We start from the raw sequence: 9,140 nt of genomic DNA on the forward strand, positions 1-9,140 counted from the left end.
GAGCTTAGTTAACCCTCTGCATGTTGTGTACTTCTGTCCTGGTGTAACCCCAGACAGACACCAAACACCACGCAGCTCACTCCACCCCACAGCAGGATGGGGGAGAGAATCAGAAGAGCAGAAGGGAGAGAACTCGAGAGGGTTGAGATAAAAACAGTTTAATGGGACAGAAAAAGAAGTAAATAATAATAATATTGACAAAAGAAATAAAATATGCAGAACAAGTGATGCACAATGCAATTTCTCACCCCCCTGCTGACTGATGCCCAGATAGTTCCCATGCAGTGGCCCCCAGCCAGCTTTCCCCTCGGTTTATGTAATGAGCATGACACCCCATGGTTTGGAATATCCCTTTGGCTCAGTGTCCTGGCTGTGTCCTTTACCACCTTTTGCCCCTTCAGCCTTCTTGCTGTCAGAGCACGAGAAGCTGAAAAGTCCTTGCCTTAGTATAAACACTGCTTAGCAACAACTGAAAACACCAGTGTTTTTACAACATCATTCTCATACTAAATCCAAAACACAGCACTGTACCAGTCTCTAGGAAAAAAGTTAATGCATTCCCAGCAGAAACCGAGGCAAGTTCTAGTTAACATTTTAGGATCCTTTTGAAAGACCAGTTCAGGTGCTGATCAACAAAGTGCAGATACTTCTCTGTGAATATAGGAGAAAAATAATGGAAAAATTACCTGCCACATAAAATGCTTCAAGGAGAAGAGTTACATGGTGTGTTTTACCCTCTTTCAGCCATTATACATTGAGGAAGTTTCTTTCTGTTTCATTAAGGTGGATGGCTTTTACTTTACATGTGATGCGCTTACCTGGTAAAAAGGAAATTCAGGGATTTATGGCATCGATCTCTTTTGCCTCCCTTTCCTGTGGGACTAGGGGTGATCTCTTATTCAAGGTCCTAGATATGGTGGAAGATAACATGTTCTGTCTGAGTTTGCCAATGATTTCTTAAGAAATCTTCAATAATACAGAAAACTTATACCCTAATTCTCTGTCTATAAAGCAGATGTGATGCTATGTTTTACTTTGAGGCTTCTTCTGGTATTAGAAGCCTGTGCTAACAGAGACATAGCATTTCAGGTTCAATGGAAGCTTGTATCATGTTTGGTGTACTTTGAGACCCTTCTGATAAAGGCAAGAGAACATTCCTCACAGAAAGATTAAGTTCTCTTTATTCCATTTTTTCTTAATAACTCTGAAAACCTGTGTCATTATGAATTTAATCCTGAGATAGAATTTTGCCACTCCTCAAGATTTGTGCTCTTCTTTCATTACTTACAAAATTCCTTTAACCAATTCATTTATATTATCAAAATGTATTGTTCAGTCAGATAAAATGGTTTCTTGTAAATGACAGTGGTCACTGCATTCAGGCTCAGAAGTCCTGGTTGCAAAGCAGACAGGTGGTGTATAAAATCTAAACTATAAGGATACTTCCCAATTTATCCTAGTTTAAGATCCATCACTAACCAGTCTGTCAGTATGAGTATTTAGTTTACTGCATTTGGAAGCCGAGTCTCTTCACCATCTCCAATTTCCTGGGTCTGTGTGTTCTTTTACATTTAGCTTAATAAAGCAAAATTTAAAAATAAAAAACACCCTCAACAAATATTGATTTAAAATATTAAGTAATATTGAATATTTAATTAAAATAATAAATTAAACAGCGAACTAAAAAACTTACATCTAATAAATTCACAATTTATAGGCTTTCAATAAATATTATGTCAATATCTGTAAGGCAGTTGTATATAACTTGAGTATTCACATATATAAGAGCCAAAAGAAGTGGAAAAATACAATTTACAGTTCGCTAACGATTTAAGCTAGAAATGTGTACAAAGGTTACAGTTTGTATTTCAGCATCCATTTCCTCCAAAGATGTGGTGGGAGATGTTCCAGTGCTGTTTATATTAAGGGTATTAATGCTGATCACAGTGGTCTAACCAAGAATTGTTTTATAACCCTGATATATTCTTCTTTACATATCACAGATCTGTATTGTATGTTTACCTCTCAGGGTTAATGTTAATATTTAAGTGTTTTGCATCTGGTATATTAAGAGTCCTCATAGAGTGTGAATCTTTCTGCATGTAAGTTTTTGCTATATTCTATTTCCCTTTTTGTTGCCTCTCATTATCTAAAGCAAAGTAGATGTATTTTTGATGGGAGTTTATTGAGCCTCATACAAAGAGTTATGGATTTGTTCATGTGTTCTACATACTTGAGCTATAAACTGCTCAATTGTATGAAAGATTGTTCTAAAGAGTGGAGTAAAGACAGTGGAAAATGCAGTGTGAGAGACGGTAATTTGTCTTAACACATCAATTTGACATGACTACAGATACTTATTATCAAGGAAATACCATCCCAAGACAAAATTGTTAAATTTTCTGTGCAATATCCAAACTACCACCCATTATTTTTTGAGTATTCTTTTTATCTGAGCTTGACAGATTCACTGTTTCTTTTTGTTCTCACATTTCTCTTGCAATCCCTCAGGCAGAATGTTCTTTTCTTACAATTTTAATTCCAAAAGCTATATATAATAAGGTATATTAAAGCAGGAGAAGAAAAATATTGAGAACCAATAGGCACAAATAAATAAGGGAGAGCAAGTTAGCTTAAATGCATTAACTTCCTTCGCTTTTCTTATCTGCACTCCAGAGACTCAAACTACCTCCTTTTTGGAGGTAATGTTGTAATGATTTATTGCCAGGACGTTCTTTTGTACCAAAAAGACTTAAAAAGTGAATGTTTACAATATAAGCTAAAGTAAAAAAAGGAGTCCAGAGTAGGGGAAAAGAATTATATTCTTGTTAGTGGTCAAAGATACAAAGCATTGCTGTCTGTATGTATCCTTTTGTGCTGTCGGAAGTAATGTCATCATAAAGCCCTGGTTTGTTGCACAGGACAACTAATTCTGTCATTAAATTAAAGATAATATTTGACCTCTGAATCTGATTTCCTATTGCCAGTTCTGTATCATCAGCTTGGTGATGTAAGGTGAAAGGTCTTCAGAGCTTCTGGTTTCTTGCTAGCTGAAAATACGGATTTTAATGCCCACTGTCATTGGTACTGAACTTCAGAAAAATCTGTGCCTAGGAACCATTGCCAGAATAAATTTACTTGTTAAGTTACAGAGCATGAAATGATACTGAGGATTTACACACACACAGACCTTAATTAGAACTGGAATGGGGTTTTGCTTTGAGTATTTTCAACCTTTTTCTAATACCAGCCATTTGGTGTCAGCTTGAGGTAGCTGAGAGATTTCTTATAGTTTTGAAAGTCTCCAGTGTCCTCAGAAATGAGCAACAGTACAGTAGGGCACTCCATCTCATGGGGACAAAATGCAGATATTATTCCTACAAACACGTCTGTTTTGCTTGTTTGTGGAAACCTCAGTAGTTTGGCATTTTCTGCAGGTAATCCCCACATTCTCATTTTGGAAAAAAAGGTGGTGAGAGATGGACAGTGTCACTAAATGAAACAACGCATCAAAGATATTGGATGTGTTGGGTCTACAAGCAGGAAGTAGAAATAGTTGTCCTAATTCAGAAAATGAGCAAACAAGAAGAAGATTTAATTTTGAGTAGGAGGAAAATTCCATTAACTGTTTCAAACATGAGAAAGCAAAAATAGCTGGGCCATTGGGGATTTTTTCCTCTTACTTTTCATAGTGTTTTTTTTTAAAAAAAAAAAAAATACATATATATGAACACTGTTGGTTTTTACAATCTTTCTTGTTCCTTTGACCTGGATATGCAATAGGGTCTTGGGGTACTGTGAAGAGAAGATCTTTTTGGCAGCAGGTGAGAGATGGAAAACTTTTTTCCAACTTTTTGACTTTTCTATCCAGGTCAGCTTGGGTTTAGCACAAAATGTTCATGGTTTATTTTCTCTGCTCTGGTGCATCTATGACTTAAACTCCTCAGTGATTTGTTTTATTTTTTATTTTTGTGTACAAGTGGGTATAGTTCATTATCTTGTCATGCTTACTGAAGAAAGTGTTTATTCCTTATCAAGCATTAGATAGCTTCAGCTATGTTTCTAACTCTTTATAAAAAAAAAATAGAGTAAGTGAAGTATTGCAAGTGATGTAAGAGTTGGAGGCTGGCAGACAGAAGTATGCTTTGTTTCTTTTGGCTAGTAATTGCAGGGTTTGTTCTCCCACACCCTTGCTTTATGTATGGAGCCTCCAGAACTGAATGTAAGATATTAAAAGATTTAACTTCTGGTAGTTTAATGGCTGGTTGGCTGACATGAAAAAACAGAGTACGCTTTGCTTGTAGGTGCTATAGAAATAATGAAGTGTAAAGTATTTTTGTGACTCCTTATAAAACCAAAGAGCAGAAAATGGGGATGGAGTTCTCTGCAGACACTTTGTTATATTGTACTGTATTCTCCGAGTGTTACCAAGCTTTTCTGCAACTTCACTGGAGCATAAATGTGAGGGTATATAGAAACAAAGCAATTACTCGTTATTCTTACTTTTTTTGTGTCTCCAAATATAAATAATTTCTGCATTCAATACTCTGGCATCTTAAAATTATGTAATTTGGGTAAAACTTCTTAGTAGTGAGTCAGGCTTTCCAAGACACTTGAGATCTAAATCACCTCAAAAGTCATGTTTAAAAGAAACCTGAAAAGCAAAAGACAACAAAGTTCATGTTTGCGATACATGGACATGAAGGTTTTAGGTTGCTAAATTCCTAACTGGATGTTGAAACCCCAGAATACAAGTCTCCCCCTTTCTTTCCTTCAGAAGATGGTGGCACAGCCCTTTCGCTCTTTGGGGAACAGCTAAGCCATAGTATGAAAAGTGGATTTCTTAGTGTTCTCTTAGTTGTTTTTCTTGTTTTGTTGTTCTTCCCCTCCATACCTGTTAGAATGTCATCAACAGACTATAAGGGACAAGCTGTGTTGGAGAATTTTCTTCTAATTTACATATATAATTTTTTAGAGTTATATTTTTGCAGTACTTTATTTTTCAGAGTCGTTTTTTTCTGAATCTCTGTGGTTTTTGCTATCGCAGCAGTGGAAACTCTCAGCTTGGAAAATTCTGCAGAACACTATAGAAGTTTGTTATTAACACCTATTTACAACTGGCATACTTGGTTTTCAGCAGAGTTTCAAACATTACCTGAAGGCAGGTATCAGCAACATAGATGTTCATTCTTGAAATTTGCTTTAAAAAGTACTTTAATCAGACTCACTCCTATTTTTTTTCCCCCCACTTATTTGGTGCACAGATTGGTGGATGCTATTATGGAAAAAATTCTAGAAAAGTTGAAAATCTTTGCTCTTTAGGCATTTTCGTTACTATTAATGAATTGTAGGATTTCTGCAGAGGAATACTGAAAAAAATTGCTATGAATCTGAAAATGTATGGAAAGAAGGAAGTAATCAGAAGAAAAATAGCACTGCAGCTATGACTAATTAAGTTAGTCATCAATGCTACTTCAATAAACATTTTGAAGATAAGATATATAGCCCATGCTATGACCTCCATGTTTTGCAGTTAGCAATAATTGAAACTAAAGTGTGTTTCAAAGCATGTCCTAAAACTTGTAGAGTACTGCAGAGATAAAAATCTTTTTTTCATTTATTTTACTATGTGGAAGGGTTCTGTTACAGTCCTCTGCCAGTTAATAACAAATATTTATAGGTTGGAGTACAATCATCAGCTCAGACTGCAATTATTCTGGTATGAACAGTTGTACATGGCCATCAGAGCTCAAATGCCATATCTCAAGGCCAGATCTCTTGAGCCAGAGGTTGTTTGGATGGAAAATACAAAGGGATGCTGTCAGGTGGAACCAGAGTGGAATTCAAGCGGAAGGAGTTTTCCAGATGAGGAGACATATTTCATGAGGGATGAAGATAACAAAGGTTAAGAAGGACAAATTTTATTTTAGATAACTCATTTTCAATTAAGGGCAGAAGAAAAGAAACACTTCTCAAACTTGGAGCATGCCAAGATATCTGGGTGTTGCTGTAAGATGGGCATGGACCGTAGCTCTGGAAAATCCACTGGTGGTTAGCTAAAATCTTACTTCTGTTACAGGAAACTGGGACTTCATGCACTGAGCTAGCAAGACAGGAGGTGTTGAGGCTCCTGTATATCCAAGAAAGAGTGAAGGGTACTATAGGAGAAATGAGGATGTGTTAGACAAAGTCTACCCACAAGGAAAGGGCTTGTATGTGAAGACTGAATGCATTGTTACAGGAAGCAGAATTATGTTTGACTGGTTAAATGAGGAGTATAAAGAGCAACAAAGGTGGAAAGGTGTCTCCATGATGCCTGTGAAACAAAAGCTGTTCTTAGCCCTTAGGAAAGAGCAAGTAGTTATTTTTAGCTGAACAGCAAAAAGTTGAATGTCAGTTGTAAGAAGAGAAGTGTGTCATGAAAATAAGGCATCATTACTTGTGTGGAGAACTTCAATGCAGTTCATGTTAGCACAAAATTGAGTCCTTTCAGGTAGGACATTAAACTGCAGAAGTGATCACTAAAACTGCATGCTCAGCATAGTGTTGTAAGCAGCTGAGTGTGGGAGTAAAAAGGTCTGGTCGTTAAAAATACGAGCAATAGGGAGATTACTCATTAATTCCATTAATAATTCATCTCATTAGATGAAATCGTAGATGCTGTATGTTTGGTTTCTTAAAGAACTACATGCTCATTAGGAAATGAATTTCAGTTAGCTTTAAATCACCCTTACATACACTTGATTGAGGGATGCTTTTTTGAGAAACCCCTGGCCATAAGCTGGGTAGTTCTGGAGGGGTATAGAAGTTACCACAATGTTCATGGGCTACAGAAGACTCCATGTGACACTGCCTATAGCAGTGCTTCACTGGGTGGTCCCCATGTAGGGCACTGAAAGATGAGAAGAAGTTACCTTCTGGCTGGGGAGGAAACTAGCCACTGCTTTCTATTATATTTGAGGATGCTGAGGCTACAGCAAATGTATCCTTCACTGAATCCGCCCTGCATGCTTTAGTTGGGGTGCCTTACCCCAGATGCTACTTCGTTGACATTGCTGCTTCTTGACAAACTGATGTTTCTTGGTTTCACAGCACCTGCTCTTTGAAGGTCATCTCAGTCTTGCTCTTGTCATCTCAGTCTCTGCCACCCTAGTGGCTCATCAATGAAACAGCTGCCACAATTGTAAGATGGTGTGGTAGCAAAACCCCCTAAATTTAGGGAACAAGGTAAAAAATCTGCATACAGAATCTTAAGGTTCCATTCTCCAAATTAGTAAATCCTTTCCAATAAAAGCTGTTTAGCTTTTCCTGCACAGGAAGCAGGGTGAAGTGGGGGGGAGCAGCCTCTTAACATTGTAAAACTTTGAAGTTTTACCCTGGATCCAGGCTGGTTGCCCACTATACCAGCAAGAATTTTTCTTTGGCTTTTTAAAGATCAGCTGACCTGTCCAGAACATCTGCTGGGAAAAACAGAGGCAACAATTCAGAAAAGGAAGGCCATGCCAAAAAACAGGGATATCAAGTAGTTTTCTCAAAGTGGGAGTGGAAACTCAGGAAAAGAGTATGAAATTAAATGGTAGGACTGTTATCTATGTATTACAGCTGGTGAGGGGTAAGTAGCTCTGGCCCAGGAAGAGGTGACCGGTTCGGAGAGATGGTCCCATAAGGAATCGCCTTCCTGAGGCCCGGTGTCCTCCCTCAGCTGCCGGCTAGGAGGGCCCGTGCAGAGGCTGTCAGCTCTTTAGTGATTGTCAGCTCGTGATTCCAGCCCAGCTCTGCAGGGCAGCCTCCAGGCCAGACCAGGGAGAGACGAGAGGCTCGTTTAGCTGGTTCCACACGAAGTAGCTTTATTGTTGGTCTGTACTCTGGCGAAGGGCAAGGCCAGGGACGAGCGGCTCTCCCTCGCAGGGGCAGAGGGCTAGCTCTTATAGGGATACAGGGGATGGGTGTCAGAGGGTAAAGGCCAATGGGTTACAAAGGATCTGCATAGGGTCTCCCAGAGGATTCTGGCTCTGTCTTCTTTCTCACCGTAACTGCCTGTTCTCAGCAGACATCCCGCCAGGGCAGTGGCTGGGCATACCCTACATCTATGCAGTAAGGATTTCCCTCTGCTGTACAGAAGCATGGAATTTCCTCCTATTACAAGAGTTGAGGGATCAGGACATGTGGACAGGTATGTTTCACATCATGAGTGTGGCAGCTGTGCTCACTAGGCTGAGCACAATTTTAAAATTATTCATTTATTTCGATTTTTTTTTTCCTTCTGGTGAGATGTAATTGCCATAATGCATTTGTTGCCAACTTCAAAACTAAAACTGGGTTATATATTCACAGCTATCCTTTTTAACTCTTACAAGTGGGATATTAAGTTACATTTTTCTTAAAAAACTGTGATAAACTAAAACCAGAGGCTTTTTTATAATTGTACCTCATTTCAAGAAGGAATGTTTTGTTTTGGTTTTTTTTTTTAACTCCCCTACCCAGCTCAAATCTGAAGTAAAAGGGAAAAATAACTCCACATGGGTAACCATGTAGAGTAGGTACTGCTACAAAGCATTATTAAAGCAGAACTACCCAACCAGAACGCATAGTCTTGTAAACTTAAAGCAGTACCACGTTTGTCCTAGGTGTTTTTCTCTCTCTGAAAAAGTGCTTGGTCTTCTAAATGAAGCTGAACCTTGTCTTTCTTAAATAAATTTTTTTAAATGCTGGAGTGTCAGAACAATTTATTTGTAAGGTTTTAAGCAAAATAGATCCTCATTGAAGAAACAACTATCTGGTCTAACACAGCACCATAGAAAATAGTGACAGAGGTACAGGTCTTCATCAATATAACTTTTAGTACAATGTCAGCAATGATATTTATACAGAAGTGCTTGATCCACAAAGCATTCTGAGGTTGGCAAGATCCACTTTTAAAACCAAATCCAACTTACTTTTTTAAATCTAACTAGTGATACCTCTATAGAATTGCATGCAAAATAGTTTTTATATGGGGAATTTCAGTTACATGGTTTGTTTATATTTGTGTTACTTTGGGCTGCAAAACTTATTTAATTGTATATGAAGGATGCAAGACACCAGGTTGCTTGGAGCTGGATATTTGGCAACTACCCTGTGCTCTAAATTACATTCACAAA

At 38.0% G+C, this 9,140-nt stretch overlaps 1 protein-coding gene across 1 annotated transcript in view; it reads left to right on the forward strand.

The window, feature by feature from the left end:
- CHST9 (carbohydrate sulfotransferase 9) overlaps positions 1 to 9,140 on the forward strand; it is a 95,148-nt gene that overhangs the window by 25,584 nt on the left and 60,424 nt on the right.

Source organism: Corvus brachyrhynchos, unplaced genomic scaffold, assembly GCF_000691975.1.
Source record: "Corvus brachyrhynchos isolate BGI_N302 unplaced genomic scaffold, ASM69197v1 scaffold106, whole genome shotgun sequence".
NCBI classification, from domain to species: domain Eukaryota; kingdom Metazoa; phylum Chordata; class Aves; order Passeriformes; family Corvidae; genus Corvus; species Corvus brachyrhynchos.